Below are 18439 nucleotides of genomic sequence, written 5' to 3' on the forward strand. Positions count from 1 at the left end.
CTTGTCAGTGTGTTTTGAGAGCTCTGTATTTTTCAGTGTGCGTCTACAGTCCTGCATTTGTCAATGTGTGTTTACAGCTCTATATTTGTCACTGTGCCTTTACAGCTCTGTATTTTTCAGTGTGTGTTTACAGCCCTGTATTTGTAAGTGTGCGTTTACAGCCCTGTATGTGTCGGTGTGTTTTTATTGTTCTGTAATTGTCAGTGTGTGTTTAAACCCTCTATTTGCCTGTGTGTGTTTATAGGTTTGTATTTGTCAGAGTGTTTATAGCCGTTGCTGAGTTTTTCCAGCAATTTTTAATCTTTGTTTCAGATTTCCAGCATCCGCAGCATTTTGCTTTTATCTTACTGTATTTGTCAGAGTGTTTATAGCCCTTTATTTGTTTGTCTGTGTTTACAGGTCTGTATTTGTCAGTGTGTTTACAGGTGTATTTGTCAGTGAGCATTTACAACCCAGCATTTGTCCGTGTGTGTCTATAGCCCATTATTTTTGGGGTTATAGCCCTGTATTTCATAGTGTGTGATTACAGACCTGTATTTGTCAGCTTTTGTTTTCAGCCCCTTATTTGTCAGTGTGTTTACAGCTCAATATCTCTGTGTGTCTAGAGGCCTGCATTTGTCTTTGTCTTTATATCCCTGTTTTTGTCCGTGAGTGTTTACAACCCTCTGTTTGTCAGTGTGTTTTTACAGCCATGTATTTGTCAATGTGTGTTTATAGCCCTATCTTTGTAAGTGTGCATTTCCAGCTGTGTATTTGTCAGTGTGTGTTTACAACCCTGTATCTGTCAATGAATATTTAGAGCCCTCTAGTTGTAAGTGTGTGTTTACCGACCTGTATTTGTCAGTGTGTTTACCGACCTGTATTTGTCAGTGTGTTTACCGACCTGTATATGTCAGAGTGTTTACCGACCTGTATATGTCAGAGTGTTTACCGACCTGTATATGTCAGAGTGTTTACCGACCTGTATATGTCAGAGTGTTTACCGACCTGTACATGTCAGAGTGTTTACCGACCTGTATATGTCAGAGTGTTTACCGACCTGTATATGTCAGAGTGTTTACCGACCTGTATATGTCAGAGTGTTTACCGACCTGTATATGTCAGAGTGTTTACCGACCTGTATATGTCAGAGTGTTTACCGACCTGTATATGTCAGTGTGTTTACTGACCTGTATATGTCAGTGTGTGCTTACAGCTCTGTATTTGTCAGTTTGTGTTTGCAGCCTGGATTTGTCAGTGTGCATTTACTGCCCTATATTTGTCAGCATGTGTTTACAGCTCTGTATTTATCTGTATGTTTTTAGAGCTCTGCATTTGTCAGTGTGTTTTTACAGCTCTGTATTTGTCAGTGTGTGTTTACTCCTCTGTATTTGGCAGTGTGTGTCTACCCCACCCCCCCTGTATTTGTCAGTGTGTGTTTACAGCTTTTTATTCATCAGTGGGTGTTTACAAGCCTGTATTGGTCAGTGTATGTTTACAGCGATGTATTGGTCAGTGTGTGCTTCCAGCTCTTCAGCTTTGTATTTGTGAGTGTGTGTTTAGAGCTCTGAATTAGTCAGAGTGTGTTTACAGACCTGCATTTGTCAGTGTTTGTTTAGAGCCATGTTTTTGCCAGTGTGCATTTACAGGTTTAAATTATTCAGTGCGTGTTTACAGCCCTCTAATTCTCAGTACAGCCATGTAATTACAACCCTATATTTGTCAGTGCATGTTTACATCCCTGTAGATGTCAGCGTGTTTACAGCTCTGTATTTGTCAGTGCGTGTTTAGAGCCCTGAATTAGGCAGTGTGTGTTTGCAGCCAGAATTTGTCAGTGTGTGTTTACAACCCTATATTTGTCAGTTTGTGTTTACAGCTCTGTATATGTCAGCGTGTTTACAGCCCTGTTTTTATCAATGTGTGTTTACAGCCCTGTTTTTATCAGTGTGTGTTTACAGCCCTGTATTTGTCAGTGTGTGTTTACAGCCCTGTATTTGTCAGTGTGTTTTTACAGCCCTGTATTAGTCAGTGTGTGTTTACAGCCCTGTATTAGTCAGTGTGTGTTTACAGCCCTGTATTAGTCAGTGTGTGTTTACAGCCCTGTATTAGTCAGTGTGTGTTTACAGTCCTGTATTAGTCAGTGTGTGTTTACAGCCCTGTATTAGTCAGTGTGTGTTTACAGCCCTGTATTAGTCAGTGTGTGTTTACAGCCCTGTATTTGTCAGTGTGTGTTTACAGCCCTGTATTTGTCAGTGTGTGTTTACAGCCCTGTATTTGTCAGTGTTTGCTTACAGCCCTGTATTTGTCAGCGTGTGTTTACAGCCCTGTATTTGTCAGCGTGTGTTTACTCCCCTGTATTTGTCAGCATGTGTTTGCTGCCCTGTATTTGTCAGTATGTGTTTACAGCCCTGTACTTGTCAGTATGTATTTACAGCCCTGTATTAGTCAGTATGTGTTTACAGCCCTGTATTAGTCAGTGTGTGTTTACAGCCCTGTATTAGTCAGTGTGTGTTTACAGCCCTGTATTAGTCAATATGTGTTTACAGCCCTGTATTAGTCAATATGTGTTTACAGCCCTGTATTAGTCAATGTGTGTTTACAAGCCTGCATCAGTGTGCGTTTACATCCATTTGCCTGTGTGTTTACAGCCCTGTATTTTTCGGAATGGTTATTGCCCTCTATTTGTTCTGTTTCATGTTAGTCATTGTCTGTTTATAGCCCTGCATTTGTCAGTGTGTGTTTACAACCTTCTATTTTTAAGTCAGTGAGTAAAGCACTTTATTTGTCAGTGTGTTTACAGTTCTCTATTTGTCTGTATCTGTAGCCCTGTATTTGTCAGTGTGTGTTTACACCTCTGTATTTGTCAGTGTTTGTTTACAGCTGTGTATGTTTCAGTGTGTGTTTACTATCCTGCATTAGTGTGTGTTTACAGCCCTATATTTGTCAGCGTGTGTTTGCAAACCTCTATTCGTGAGTATGTTTACAGCCCTGTATTTTTCAGCGTTTTTACAGCCCTGTATTTGTCACTGTTTGTTTACAGCCCTGTATTTTTTCAGCGTGTTTACACCCCTGCATTTTTCAGCGTCTGTTTACAGCCCTGTAGTCGGGTTAGTTTGTGTTTACGGCCCTATTCTTCTCAGTGTGTTCGTCCTGTGTTTGTGTCCCCTGTGTGTAAACAGTGTTCCCAGGCTGGACTACAATCCCCAGCATTCCTCCCTGCCTGGCCCTGTGACAGCAGGTAACTGAAACTGACTCGGATCAGCTGGAGGGGGAAATATTGCGTCAGTTTCAGTAAAAGCCACTTTCCCCGGCGGGGAGGGAACAAGAATCCAAACTGCAGCCGCCAAACAACACGCTGCAGCGAAACCCCGACTCCTGACCTTCAGCGGGTAAGTGACTGCTGATTTCTGTAGGTTTTTAAAAAAAAGTCCAGGAGGAGAAACTGCTACACTCGGGTTACGTTGTAACCAAAGCAATTAGTTACATGGCCAAGAGTAACCAGCGCCGCTACTACAATGTTTCCAGAGGGAGTCACCTTTATTTTGACCCTGTTGTTATTATTGTCCTCGACTGTTTGGCAAGATTAAGGTCAGCTCGCAAAGTAGGGGGAAACCCGGTGGGGGGGGGGGGGGTAGTGATTTCGAGGCAGATCCGTGTCATTCTGAATAAATAGAGAGATTGAAAGCAACTGGCACGTGAGCAAAAAAGTTAGAGAGCAGAATGTTGACAAACGAGTTGCCCTCATGTTGGTTCATTTGCCGCTGCTTACAAATCTCAAATTCCTGCCATGGACTATTTATATCACCCCCACTCCCCCCCCCCCCCCCCCCCCCCCCCCCCCAGATGGCTCACATTTGACAGAGTGAAAGGCAGCGACCTCTAGAGATTGCTGTTCACTGGAACCCTGATTCTAACCCCCACAGACAGGCAGGATGAACAGTGTGAAAATGAATCACTCATTCCTTTCCTTTCCTTCCCCCGTCTGCCAATTTACAGAAAGTTAATTCAATTTTCATTGACATTCCTGGAACACTGCAGCAGATTTGTCGCGGGTTGCAGCCGGTCTCACTTCTCAGAAGTTCAGAGAGGGGCAGACAACTTTGCATTCCCGCTCTAAATAACTTGTATTAATTTACATGGTGCCTTCCACTACCAGGGCACCTTTTTGAAGTGCAGTCGCCCTCAAGCAGTGGTCAGGGACAGGAGGGTGAGACTGCTATTCGGGCAGCAAAGGGAACTCCGGTTGCAGAACTGGGGGAGGGCAAAGCCTTGGGGTCTACCGGAGGCGATTCAAGTGTGGGAGGAATTTTCAAAGAAATTCGTTAGTAATAGTGGTCAGTATAGTCAGGGAGATAGATTCTGTTCTCTGCAGCTGCGACCAGGAGTTCTGAAAATTGTGTTGCAATGTGACTAAAGGCATCTTCTTCTGGCTGGATTTGAACTTGGAGTGGGAAGCGGAGAATCCAGCTGTCCTGATCCACATCGCAACCAACGTCCTAGGTGGATCTAGGAATGATGTCCTGTTGAGGAGTTGGGGTCCAAATTAAAACACAGAACCTCAACGGTAGTCATCTCTAGATTGTTACCTAAGTCATGCACCAATTGGAGTAGGGATAAACAGATCTCAAGGCTGAAAGAATGTTGCGGGAGATAGGGGATAGATGAGTTACTGGCACCAGTGCTGGGGAGAGAGGGTGCTGGTCCAATGGGACTGTCTCCACTTAAACCAGGAGACATAACTTTACAAGAAACAAACAAATAGAAAAGGCAGTGGTATATCCTTGATCATTAAGAATGGGACAATGACAGTATATAATAGAAAGGATCTTCGCTTGAAAATCAAAGAGTAGAATCAGTTTGGGTGGAGCAAAGAAGCAAGAAGGGACAACAAAACACTGGTGGGAGTAGTCTATAGTTCCCCTAACAGTAGTTGTAATGTCAGGCAGGATAAATCAAGAAATTAGATAATACAGTAATTGGGGGGAGGAGGCAGAGTTTAGTCTTCATGTAGACTGGCCAAAGTGAATTTGCAGTAATGTTCTGGAGGCTGAGTCCATGGAATGCATACAAGATAATTTTTCTTGATTAGTGTGTCAAGGAACTGATTAATGAATAGGTTACCTTAGATCCAGTATTGTACAATGAGACGGGGTTAATTAACAACCTTTGTTGTAAAGGAGCCTTTGGGGGAGATTGATCATAATATGAAATAATTTTACATCGAGTACGAGAGTGATTAAGTTCAAAATGAGGTAGGGTCTTAAATCTGAGCAAAGCAAACCACGCAGCTCTGAGGAATGAGTTGGCTAAGGTAGATTTAGAAACTAGAATAAAAGATATGACAATAGCTAGCAATGGTAAACACTTAGGAATTAATTCATAACTTGCAATTCCTTTAAGGGGTAACAAAAAAAACGATGGGAAAAGTGATCCAACTGTGGCGAGCAAGAGAAGTTAAAGATAATAGATTAAAGGAAGAGGCTTATCCGGCTGCCAAAAATGAGTAAAGTGAGTATTGGGAAGATTTTAGAACCCAATAAAAGATGACCAAGACATTGATAAAAAGAAGAAATTAAAAGAGACGTAGAAGTAGATTGTAAAAGCTTCTATATGTGTGTCAAAAAGAAGAGATTGGTGAAAGTAAGTGTGGGCCCCTTACAGGCAGAGACAGGACAAATTGCAATGGAGATTAAGAAAATAGCAGAGATATTAAACAAATGCATTGTATCTGTCTTCATGGTGTAAGATCACAAAAAAATTCCAGAAATAATAGGGAACCAAGGGTCTTAGTGAGAATGAGGAACTTTAAAGGAAATTAACATTGGTAAAGAGATAATACTGAAGACATTAATGGGGCTATAAGCTGACAAATCCCTACACCTGATGACCTACACCCTAGGGTTTCAAAAGAGGTAGCTGTAGGGAGAGCGGATGCACTGGTTTTGATCTTGCACAATTCCCTAGATTCTAGAATGGTCCCGGTGGATTGGGACCTGACATAACCCTGCTATTTAAGAAAGGAGGGAAAGAGAAAACTGAGAACTGTAGGGCAGTTCGCCTGACATCAAATGTAGACAAAATGCTGGAGTCTATTATTAGGGATGTGGTAACAGAGCACTTAAAAAAAAAATCATATGATGAGGCCAGGCCAACAAGGATTTCTGAAAGCAAATTGTGTTTGACAGATTTGTTAGCACTATATTTGAGGTTGAAACTAGCAGGGTAGGTAAGGTGGAACTAGTGGATGTAATGTATTTGCATTTTCACAAAGTATCCCGTAAAGTGTCACATGAGGATATTACACAAAATTATGGCTCACAGGATTGGGGAAAGCTATTAGAATGTATTGAGGTTTGGTTACCGGACAGAGACAGAGAGTAGGAATAAATGGGGATTTTCGGGTAGGTAGGCTGTAAGTAGTGGAGTGCTGCAAGGATGAGTACTGGCTGCTTAGCTCTTTATAATCTGTATTAATGACTTAGATGAGGGAATCGAGTTTACTGACAATAAAAAGTTTGGTGGGAAAGTAAGCCGTGAGGAGGACAGAAAGTGCCTGTTAAGGGATGTAGACAGGCTGGGTGAATGGGCAAGAATGTGGCAGATAGAATATAATGTGGAGTAGTGTAAAATTATCCACTTCTGGAAAAATAGGAAAGCAGAATATTTTTAATAGGTGAGAAACTGGGAAATATTAGTTTTCAGAAGGACTTGTGTTCTGGTACCTGAATACAGCTACTTAACAAGGTGGTACAATAAGCAGCAAATGATATGTCAGCGTTTATTACAAAGGGTTCAGAGTATAAAAGTAAAAAGTCCTATTGCAATTATATAGGGCTTTGGTGAGCCCATGCCTGGAGTACAGTCGGTATCCTCCTTACTTAAGGAAGAATATACTTGCCTTGGAGGAAGTGCAAATAAGTTTCACTAGATTGATTCCAGGGATAGTCTTGTGAGGAGAGGGTAGACTTGATCTATACTCCCCGGAGTTTAGCAGAATGAGTGGTCATCTCATTGAAACATATACAGTTCTTAAGTGGCTTGACAGTGGACTCTGGGAGGTTGACTCCCCTGGGCTAGAGAGTCTAGAACACACGGCACAGTCTGAGAAGAAATTGATCATTAGGACTGAGATGAGGAAAGGTTTCCTCACTCAGGGTAAAAAGTAAAACAATCTTCTTTGGAGCGACTGATATCTGGAGTGAGTTGCAGGCAGGATAGTGAAGTTTCGGATTCTGGACACTGCCAAGGGGTAATTTGATGCTATAATGGGGATTGCAAATTTCTGCGGAAGGAGCTTGGAGGTCTTGCACTTTTGACCATTCTGTCATTCTGCTCTTGACCTGTCATGCTGCTGCTCAGCTGGATGTTGTTTCTCCTTTCAGTTTTCTTCCCTCATCTCCGGCAGGTATTGACTCCTTGATGGGGCTCTACAGATGCCCCCTGCCCCATTTCTCACCCTCTGGTCTCTCACAATGAGTTTCAGCAGGTTATTTCACCATGTATCCATCCTCATGGAATGCTTGCACTCACTCACTCTCTCAGCATGATCTCCACTTTGCCCATCATGCCTGTGCTGTCTCTTTGAAGGAGCTATTTGATTGGTTCCACCTCCTTGCTATTTCTCCATAACCCTGCAAATTGTTCCCTCACAGTCATTTATTCAATTCCCTTTTGAAAGTTCGTGTTGAATCTGCTTCCACTGCTCTTTCTGGCAGCGTGTTCCAGACCACAACACCTCACTGTGTTCAAAAAAATTCTCTTCATCTCCCTTCTAATTCTTTTGCTGATTATCTTTACTCTTTGCTCTCTTGTTACTGACCCTGCTGCCAGTGGAAACAATTTCTCCCTCACAAAACTGTTCAGGACTTTGAACATCTCTGGTGAGCGCTGGCTCACCTTTTTCACAATCTTTATCCTTCCAACCCAAAGGTTGGTTGACTGAGTTACGTCAATTTCTACAGCACATTCGGCCCAACTGGTCCATACTGGTATTTATGCTCCGCACAACCGTCTGCCTACCCCTCGTCATCTTATCCCATCAACATATCCTGCTATTCCTTCCCACTGCACCCCCATCCCATGTTTATTGCGTGTTCCCAATAAATGACTGAGCATAGGTAATTTACAATTCAAAAAAATCAACTTATTGACTCAGAGAACAGTGTAATAGAAAGCTAATAAAAATGGGAGCTTTTAGAGTGGCTTGAAATTGGGGGGATCTGAGCTGGTGGGTTACTGAAAGGGAATGGAACCTGAAGAAACTGGAGAAATGCATATTTTTCCTGACTCCTTGAGTATTGTACTTATTAATGTGTATGTTTGTACAATGTGAATGAGTGTTAACATGCTGAGTGTTTACTGTACACAGTATCAGTGCCACAGCTACACCGTGGAGTTTAGGGTATTGACTTACATGCAGCAAGGACGGTGAGTCAGATCATAGTTGTGACTTTCTAAGTTTTCAGTGAGGGCGAGCTCCCACATAGATATTATTCCTCTGCCCCCTCAGGTAGTAATGTGCTGCTGGGATTCCTCTGCAAATGCTGTTACATATCTCATTAAGTACTGATACATGACCAGGGTGCCCTGCAAATAATAACACACACATTGCTCCTCCCTGCAATTATCGATACACCTGGGCATCCTCAGGAGGTATTATTGATACACCTCAGCCCCTCATTGCCCCTTGCAGATATTGACACACTTGGGTACCCCCTGGAAGTATTAAAAGGGTTTCCATTCCATGGATTTTGAGTTCCCTCCCGTGCCAAAGCTGTAATTCTTCATCTATAAGTTTAGAAAGCAAGTGGAAGTTGACATCCCAACAGACTCTGATGGCGGCTTCATGTAAGATATACACACACACACACACACACACACCAGCAACTCCTGTTGTCCAAAATGAGGAATAGGAGCCCTGGCTGATTATTTTCCTACCTCTAGACCAGGGTGCTGAGACAAAGCACCATGTGCCTATTGACTTCACTGAGATCAACTGTCTTCATAAACTGGGTATTGATTGTGGGACTGTATTGATCTGGTTCACTTTCGTATGACTGAGATGAGGAGAAACTTCTTTACTCAGAGGGTGGTGAACGTGTGGAATTCTCTACCACGAGGGGTTTTGGAGACCGAGTCACTGAATATATTTAAGAAAGAAATAGATTTCTAGACTCTAAAGGCATCAAGGGGTATGGGGAGAGAGCTGGTGTATGGCATTGAGATAGAGGATCAGCCATGATCATATTGAATGGTGGAGCAGGCTCAAAGGGCTGAATGACTTCTTACTGCTCCTATTTTCTATGTTTCTATGACCCAGTGGATTTATAAAGTGAATCACTGAGTTCCCTCTCTCTAGAAATAATTTAATGATTGCAATTTTTAAACATTAATGTCCGATGATATCAGCATCAATGGGGAAACAGGCCAAGAGGCGTTGCTAAGTGATGGTGTTACAGTAACATGTGGGTCAACCAAGTTAAGGGCACCATCTGCCAGTGTTAGTTTGATTCCTTCACGCTGGTGACCTCAGTAACATCTGCCTTCTGCTCATAATTATATATCGGCCTGTGCTTACTGTTTAAACCAAAATATACTCAGCAAGGCTGGGGAGGGTAAGTTTAAGGATCAGTCAGAAATTGTGGGTGGAGGGAGGATTTGCACTGTATGCATTACATTACACTAGCAGATCTCCAGTGGCATTGCTCCCATTAGTCCTGATGATGCATTGTTATATAATGATAGGAGTGGGAATCATACCTTGCAACACATTATTTTGCAGGTAAGGTGGATCTATGTTTCCTGCTACTGTCCTTTAATGTGGCAAAGTCTAATTGATGTAATTAGGCAAATCCCTGAGATCATTTAGAGATTAATTGCTGTTAGGTGGTCACATTATGAGGCCATCTAGAGATTAATTGCCTTGAGATGATCACATCCTAAGTACCCAAGGGGTTATTTGCTGATTGATTGGCACATGCATGTAAATTTCTGGCATCAGGTCACAAGAAATGTCTGCCTTTTTTATATTTCTGACATTTTGATGTATGAATGATGCCTGATAGATAGTTTTATAATATATGACTTTTGTTTAGAGAATTGTTTATTTTGACATGGAGCACAGAGGGAATACTGGGTTTCCTGTGTGAAAGAGAGCAACACTGCCACAACCAAAATTATTTATTTCATCATTGTAGTGGGGTTAGGGTAATTGTAGTGTGGTTATGTCGGGACTTCATGTGCATTGAACCTGGACCTGTGAGCCTGAGTCACACACTGAGAGGTACCTTCAGTAACTGAGGCTGAATGGGAGGTGATAGCAGATAGGGATTTAATTGAGCGGGGAGGGAAGGTTGTTTATATACAGAATGACAGATATCCAGGAGTGAACTACCAGCTGGAATTAATCTAATTGATGAATTATATGAAGTATTAGCTCTAGTTTATGGTGAGCAACAGACCCCCCATGGACAGAGCTGGACAAAGATTCTTCAAGTACAGCATTCAGAATACAAACACTTTAGTTGCATCAGTGAAGTTCCCTCAATATCTCCTTAATAACAGTTCATATGCCAATATTACATCTGATTTGTGAAGTTGCACGTTGTTGAGGCTGTAAATCTTGAACCTGTGCAGTAGCAGGATGCTTGTGGGTGTAATTATCAGCTCCTGTAGTGCTTACTCCAAAAGTACATCTGTTGCTTTCTGTCAAGATAAGATTACTTCTGACCTGAAACAGATATCTTCAGTTAAAGAATAAATGTTTGGCAAGTCTTCAATTCAAGGAGGCTAAAGGGCCCTTGTTACTTTTATAATGCACAGAATGGTGTGCTGCACTGTCTGAGGGTCAGTCCTGAGGGAGTGCTGCACTGTCGGAGGGTCGGTACCGAGTGAGTGCCGCACTGTTGGGGGGTTGGTACCGAGCGAGTGCCGCACTGTTGGGGGGTCGGTACCGAGCGAGTGCCGCACTGTTGGGGGGTCGGTACCGAGCGAGTGCCGCACTGTCGGGGGGTCGGTACCGAGCGAGTGCCGCACTGTCGGGGGGTCGGTACTGAGCGAGTGCCGCACTGTCGGAGGGTCGGTACCGAGCGAGTGCTGCCCTGTCGGAGGGTCGGTACTGAGGGAGCGATGAACTTTGAGGTGCTGGTTTTTGGGTGTGTTGTTAAACTGAGGCCCTTTCTGCCCCTTCAGGTGGTTATAAAGATCTTCCACTTTTTGGGAAGAGCTATCCTGCCATTCTTCAATGTACTGCACCAATATTTATCGTTTAATCAACAACACTTTCACAGTAACCAGATCTCTTTTTTTACATTGTTGATTTCCTATATCGTGTGGTTCTATGATCCATCAGGAAAGCCCTTTCTTGTGACAGCATTCATGTCATGAACAGACTTAGTGTCAGGTGTGTGTGTGAGATTGTGTACTCTGTATCACATTACAAGCACTGTGCCTGGGATAAATTGCAGAAGTGTACACACACTTCCCTGTTGGCTTCTGGGAACTCTGCGCCACAGCTCAGGAACAAAGAAGAGAAACAACTTGCATTTACGAAGCACCTCATTACATCCTTGGGCAGATCCAGAGCCAGTAGCAAACTTCTGAAATGTAGATATGGTAGCAAATGTACTGCACAGCAAAGGTGACGAATGACCAGTTGAGCCTGGGTATGCTGGTCATGAGCCAAACATTAGCCAGAGTGCCAGGCCACATCCCTTTGCTCTTCTTTGAATAGTGCCATGGGTTCTCAGTACAGACACTCCAACAGTGCAGCGCTCCCTGGGTGCTGACCCTCCGACAGAGCAGCACACCCTCAGTGCTGGCCCTCCGATGGGCGCCACGTTCCCTCAGTACCCCCCTTCTGATGTGCTGCGCTCTCTCAGTACTGACCTTGCGAGAGTTTCAGTGCTTCCTCAGTATTTCCTCTCTGATGGGGCAGTGCTCCCTCAACACTGCCCGTCTGACAGTGCTGTCACTGGAGCTGGGCTGATAATTTAATGCAAATGACAGGATGTATTTCACTACAGTTCCTGATGCAAGACTGCAGTTTCCCCTGCTTCCCCAGTCAGTGAGGCAAAGGCAGAACAAAACTCCATTTAGTTATATAGAATACAGAAATAAAGTCAAAGGAAAACTAATATTTTTATAATTTTCTAAAAATATCGGAAGTGTATTTTAGAAAGTTAATGATATTGGACTTCACCTCTATTTCAGCGAGTTTCCTTAATATGTTAATCCTCTCCTAGTGCTGTAATTACACTGGAGGACCCCCAGTATGAAACATGCATGGGACTGTCTCAATCCAACTCTTTTAAAAATGTGGGTTTACAACGTAGAACTAGCCCTAATTTAGTCATCAATGATAGAGCTTCCTTTGTTGGCAAACTTTTAAATTTCCTTTCAGTACAAGTTTAATGCAGCTGCTAACCCTGTTAAATAACACACACTGACATTTATGCAGACACACACAAACTGATGAGTTACTAAAAAAAATTAAGCCCTAATTTGACAATCCCGCCTAGACCACAGAACTGGCTCCTGTGGAAAAGGGAAAAGTCTTACCCTGCTGCCTCAGGGTACCGCTTGTGAGTGAGGATGGAGATGGATTGTGTGGGCAGAGTCGAGGGACTGATGCTGGGCAGCAAGAATGAGCTGATGTTTCCATTGTCCTATGCTGATCTCATTCACCTCTAGGAATGACTGTCCCTACCCACCACCAGAGGAAGCAATGTCGGGCAAAGTACTTCACAATCCACAGATATTCAAAGCTGATGAAGTATGGCTCTGCAGCTGATAACTTCCCTTTTGTTAACGGAATGTTGCAGTTTGGATGTCCGGAATTTTCACTGCAATGACTTTTTGCAGGAGGTAGGAACATAGGAAGTGGAGGAGGGCATTCAGCCCCTCCAATCTGCTCCTCCATTCAGTGAGACCGTGGTGTATCTGTATCTCAATCCCCATTTACTGCCTTTACTCCATATTCCTCAACAAGGATCTATCCATCTCAGTCTTGAAAGCTCCAACATCCACACCCTCTCGAGGGAGCGAGTTCCAGATTCCTACTCCCCTCTGTGTGTGACAGGGTGCTTCCAGATTTCCCTCCTATTGATGACACGTTTCAACAAAAGCGATATGTTTGGGACAAGCGTTTGAACCTGAGCACAAGAAATGAACATTGCCCAAATGCAAAGAGCGATTTTAAAAAAAAAAACAACGTAATTATGGCCACCAAACACCAAAGGACTGTTTGACCATGAATTGCAGCATCTCTGAGATAAAAGAGCCAAGAATGCATCTCTAATCTATCTTTGAACTTTTCTCCTGATTGGAATTGGTCACTCATTCTCAATTATTTTATTTCTTTATCTCCGCTAATGAAATCTTCCATGCTGAGATAAAGGGAGAATCTAACTGTGCATCACAGCTGCTAATTTGGGCATTTTTTTATTGTTTACGAAGTTTGGTCTCTTTCATGCTGAATCACCTGAAAACTGGCGATCAGTTTGGGTATGATGTGTGTCTTGCTTATCCACTGCTTTATTCGTCCTAATCCCTAGCTCTAGATTTGTTTATTAAAGAAGAGAAAAGATTTGTGTTTAGATTTATACGAGTGGTTAGGATTTGTAAAGCACTGTCCCATAGAGCAGTGGATAAATGTTCAATCATAGCCTTTGAAAGGGAATTGGATAAATACAAGAGCAGAGAAACATTGCAGCTACATGGGGAACGGACAGGTGTGTAAAACTGGACATGTTTTTGAAAGAGCCAGCATAAACTCAATGGGTAGAATGGTTGCCTTCTGTCCTGTAATATTCTATAATTCTTTGGGTATAGCCCCTTTCACAAAATCAGAACATCCCAATCCATCTTACAACCAAAGAAGTTCAGTCACTGTTGCAATGTAGGAAATGCAGCAGCTAGGTTTATGCACAGCAAGCTCCCAAAGAAGGCAATCATAAGAAATATTAACCTGTTTAACATTTTTTATGGGGAAGTATGTGTGAATAAAATATTTTTTAAAATACTCGCCGACTGGAAATTTGAAATAAAAAAAACGAGGGAAACTCCGACTCAACAAAGGTGATTGTCCTGATGCTGAGGGCGGTGGGGGGGGTGGCGGTGGGGTTTAGTCATTGGGGTCTTGGGTAAAGTTTTTGTGGAGGGTCGGGTTTCTCCATCTCTCCACAGAATAACTGACTTCCCATCCTGAAGTTGGCCTAATTGTCAGACTTGACTGCTAACTGGGTAGGGAGTGCTCTGGAACAGCAAGGAAGCACGTTAGTGGGAGAATGGTGGTGGGGGGCGTTGGGGGGCATATTGTGGGGAGGGGCTGATGACGTTGAAGGGAGCAGGTTAGCTTAGGGGGCCAGGAGTAGCTATAGCCTTGTTGTAATGTGGAGATCAGAACTATTCACAGTGTTCTAGGTGAGGTCTAACCAAGGTTCTATTAACATAATTTGTCTGCTTTGCAATTCTATCCCTCTGATAGTATTGTGTTTGTGTTTTTATGACCTTTTTAACCTGCATTGCTAGTATTAATGATCTGTGAATTTACATCCTAAGATTTCTTGGCTCCTACCCCATTTAGACTCTTCCTTCTGAAGTATATGTTACCTCCTTGTTCCTTCGAACCTGACACTTAATTATATTGAAATTCATTATAATTCTAAAATAAAACTTAGATGAAACTGTACAGGGCCCTGGTGGAATTACACCTTGAGCACGGCACCCAGTTCTGGTCACTGTGAGACAGTCATTGATCTCAGTCAAATCCACGCACATTTGCATCTTTGATTTTGGGTTTATGATGATCCCTACACATCAATCTCTCAGAGCAGCTAGCCAATACTTTACCCCTCCAGCCTGGCAAGTTCCTGTTTCACACTCGTGTTGAAATGAGTACACACTGCGGAACAGAGATAGAGAAAGAAGAAGTTTCTTTAGCTTTCCTCTTGTGCAAAGCACTTCACGTTAAGGAGGGGAAATCACAGTCAATGACAGGCGCATGAAGAAAGGAGTTGGACAAAGTTAGGGGTTGAGGGAGGTGAAGGGTGACAGAGAAAGATTCCTATGGAGCTTGCTGAAAAATGGGATAGTAAGGTAGGGGGAGATAGAGGAGAGTGGAGTGGCAGAACGAGCATGTCACCAGTGGCGGAGTGGAATCCAAAGAGAAGTCTGATACTGGAGTGAAGTTGTTCTGTGCAGAATTTTGGGTTGGTGGAGATCACTTTGGTGGAGTGGATTGTGGCTATGGAAGGATCTAAAGACAAGTTTAAGGATTTTGATATCGACCCATTGTGACAGGGGAGTTGAGCTGAAATGTTGAACTGACTTCCAGCATTTTCAGTACTTTTTTTCTTCCCCATCTCTGTTGCCGACATTGATCAGGCTCAGTTCCTACTGTACTCAGAAAATAGGCTCCATTTGGTTTAACTTAACAGTTAACTTTCATTTTTATTGGTTTGATAAATAATTAATTTTGTGCTCATTGTAGCCAGTGACAGTTACCATTAACCCACCAATTCTCTCAGCAGCCCAGCGGCCAAGCCCTATCTTCATAGAAAACTTTAAAGCAAGTCTGCCCCATATTGAGTGGGTGATCGTTGTTTATTGTGATTACCTTGTGTCACTCTCTAATAGTGCAAATGCCAGTGAGAGACGCCGGTAATAGTGCGAATGTCAGTGAGAGGCAGTCTGTAGGTAGTGCTTTCCATTTAATCAGCTGGTTAGATCCAAATCCTGATGGTGAAGGTTTACATTATGACCGCAGGACTTAAGAAAATATTGGCAAAATTAAGGTGACTTTATACATTTAGAAGTTAATGAGTGGCTCAGGACATTATTCAAGGCACTGGCCAGCCAGTGCCAGTTCTGTCCTCTTACCTGATTAGCACAGCAGTCACTCCCCAGTACTGAGCTGGCTTGGGGCAATTCACTTTAAATGTATCTGTTTGATGTATTCTTTTCCTTCTTCCATGTTTCTGTTTTTTTTTTCTCCACCTCTCCCGTGCTGGTGAAGGGTTCCGCCAGCAGCCAAGAAGCCATTCTCCACTTGCAAAGAGTTAGATTTTGCCGGGAGTGAGAGGTCTGTGTGGGATCCAAGACCAATTTAAATCCCAGGCCTCATTATCGCAATCCCAGTTGTGACTTCAATCCTAGCCTGACAGGTATCAGAGAGGAAAGTTCTGTGGACAGCAGAAATAAAGGACTTGCATTTATATAGCGCCTTTCACAACCTTGGGCTGTCCCAAATGCTTTACAGCCAATGAAGTACTTTCAAAACTTAGTCAATGTTTTAATGTAGGAAATGCGGCAGTCAATTTGTGCACAGCAAGCTCCCACAAGCAGCACTGTGATAATGACCAGACCATTTGTTTTTAAAAAGTTGTTTGAGGATACATATTGGCCAGGAATCTTGTGAGAACTCTCCTGCTCTACATCGAAATAGTGCCATGGGATCTTCTACATCCATGAGAGGGCAAACGTTAATGCCTGATCCAAAAGATAGCACCCTTTTATTATTCTTTCACGAGATGTGGGTGGTGCCGGCTAGGCCAGTATTTATTGCCCATCCCTAATTGCCCTTGAGAAGGTGGTGGTGAGCTGCCCTCTTGAACCACTGCATTCCATGTGGTGTGGGCTCACCCACAGTGCTGTTAGGGAGGGAGTTCCAGGATTTTGACCCAGCCACAGTGAAGGATATATTTCCAAGTCAGGATGGTGAGTAGCTTGGAGGGGAACTTTCAAGTGGTGATGTTCCCATGCATCTGCTCCTTGTTCTTCTAGATGGTAGCGGTTGCAGCTTTGGAAGGTGCTATTGAAGGAGTCTTGGTGAGTTGCTGCAGTGCATCTTATAGATGGTAAACACTGCTGCTACTGTGTGTTGGCGGTGGAGGGAGTGAATATTTACAGTGGTGGATGGAGTGCCAATCAAGTGGGGCTGCTTTGTCTTATATGGTGTTGAGCTTCTTGTGTTGTTGGAGCTGCACTCATCTGTACAAGTGTAGAGTATTCCATCACACTCCTGACTTGTGCCTTGAAGGTGGCTTTGGGGACTCAGGGGGTAAGTTACTCTCCACAGGATTCCCAGCCTCTGACCTGCTCTTGTAGCCACAGTATTTATATGGCTGGTTCAGTCCAGTTTTTGGTCAATGGTTACTCCCAGGATGTTGATAGTGGGGGATTCAGTGATTGTAATGCATTGACTGCCAAGGGGAGATGGTCATATTCTCTCCTTTTGGAGGTAGTCATTGCCTGGCAATTGTGTGGCGTGAATGTTACTTGCCAGCGATCAGCCTAAGCCTGAATGTTGTCCAGATCTTGCTGCACATGGGCACGGACTGCTTCAGTGTCTGAGGAGTTGTGAATGGTGCTGAACATTGTGCAATCTTCAACGAATTAAAAAAAAAATGGCAGGTCATTGATGAAACAACTGAAGATGGTTGGGCCTAGGACACTATCCTGAGGAACTCCTGCAGTGATATCCTGGCACAGATGATTGACCTCCAACAACCACAAGCGTCTTCCATTGTGCTGGGTATGACTCCAACCAGCGGAGAGTTTCCCCCCTGATTCCCATTGACTCCAGTTTTGCTAGGGTCCTTGATGCCACACTTAGTCTAAAGCTGCCTTTGTGTCAAGGGCAGTCATTCTACCTCACCAGTTGAGTTCAGATCTTTTTGTCCATGTTTGGACAAAGGCTGTAATGAAGTCAGGAGCCAAATGGCCCTCTCAGAACCCAAAGAAAGCATCAGTGAGCAGGTTATTGCTAAGCAAGTGCCGCTTGATAGCACTATTAATAACCCCTTCCATCACTTTGCTGCCAATCGAGAGTAGACTGATGGGGCAGTAATTGCTGGGTTGGATTTGTCCTGCTTTTTGTGGACAGGCCATACCTGGGCAATTTTCCACATTGCTGGGTGGATACCTGTGTAATCCAACAGTGCGGCGCTCACTTAGTACTGCACCGGAGTGTTAGCCTGGATTATGTGCTCGAATCCCTCTTTCAGATGAGACATTAAGCCAAGGTCTTGTTTTTGCATTCCTGACATATTTTGAAGATGAGTAAGGGAGTTCTGCTCGGTGTCCTGGCCAAAATTTATTCCTCAATCAACACCACTAAAACAGATTATCTGGTCATTATCACAACGCTGTTTGTGGGAGCTTGCTGTGCACAATTTGGCTGCTGCATTTCCTACATTACAACAGGCTACACTTCAACTGTAAGGTACTTTGAATGCCGTTTGGTTATGAAAAGCTCTACATAATTGCAAGAAATTATTATTTTATATTATTAAACCTCGAGAGGGGTTTGAAATTCCTGACTCAGAGGCGAGTGTCACCCACTGAGCCGTGACTGACACTGGTTATAAGCATCGTACAGATAGAATTGAGACAAAATAAGAGTTTAACAGAATTGGAGGGTGCAGGTGAGCTCAGGGTTGTTTATCAGAAGACTTTCCTC

The 18439-nt window shown here is 43.3% G+C and overlaps 1 protein-coding gene across 6 annotated transcripts in view; it reads left to right on the plus strand.

Moving 5' to 3' along the window:
- Window positions 1–2918: 2918 nt before the first annotated feature.
- Window positions 2919–18439, plus strand: part of tfeb (transcription factor EB) — a 96416-nt gene continuing 80895 nt past the window's right edge. For 4 of the 6 annotated variants that reach the window (XM_041195010.1, XM_041195015.1, XM_041195016.1 and 1 more), the window contains exon 1: window positions 3249–3368. The gene's annotated coding sequence lies outside the window, so the exon portion shown is untranslated. Of the gene's footprint in view, window positions 2950–3248; window positions 3369–5379; window positions 5488–18439 lie in introns of those variants that run through there. The other 2 variants (XM_041195014.1, XM_041195013.1) reach the window with 2 other exon arrangements.

The sequence above is a fragment of the Carcharodon carcharias genome, chromosome 9, assembly GCF_017639515.1.
Source record: "Carcharodon carcharias isolate sCarCar2 chromosome 9, sCarCar2.pri, whole genome shotgun sequence".
NCBI classification, from domain to species: domain Eukaryota; kingdom Metazoa; phylum Chordata; class Chondrichthyes; order Lamniformes; family Lamnidae; genus Carcharodon; species Carcharodon carcharias.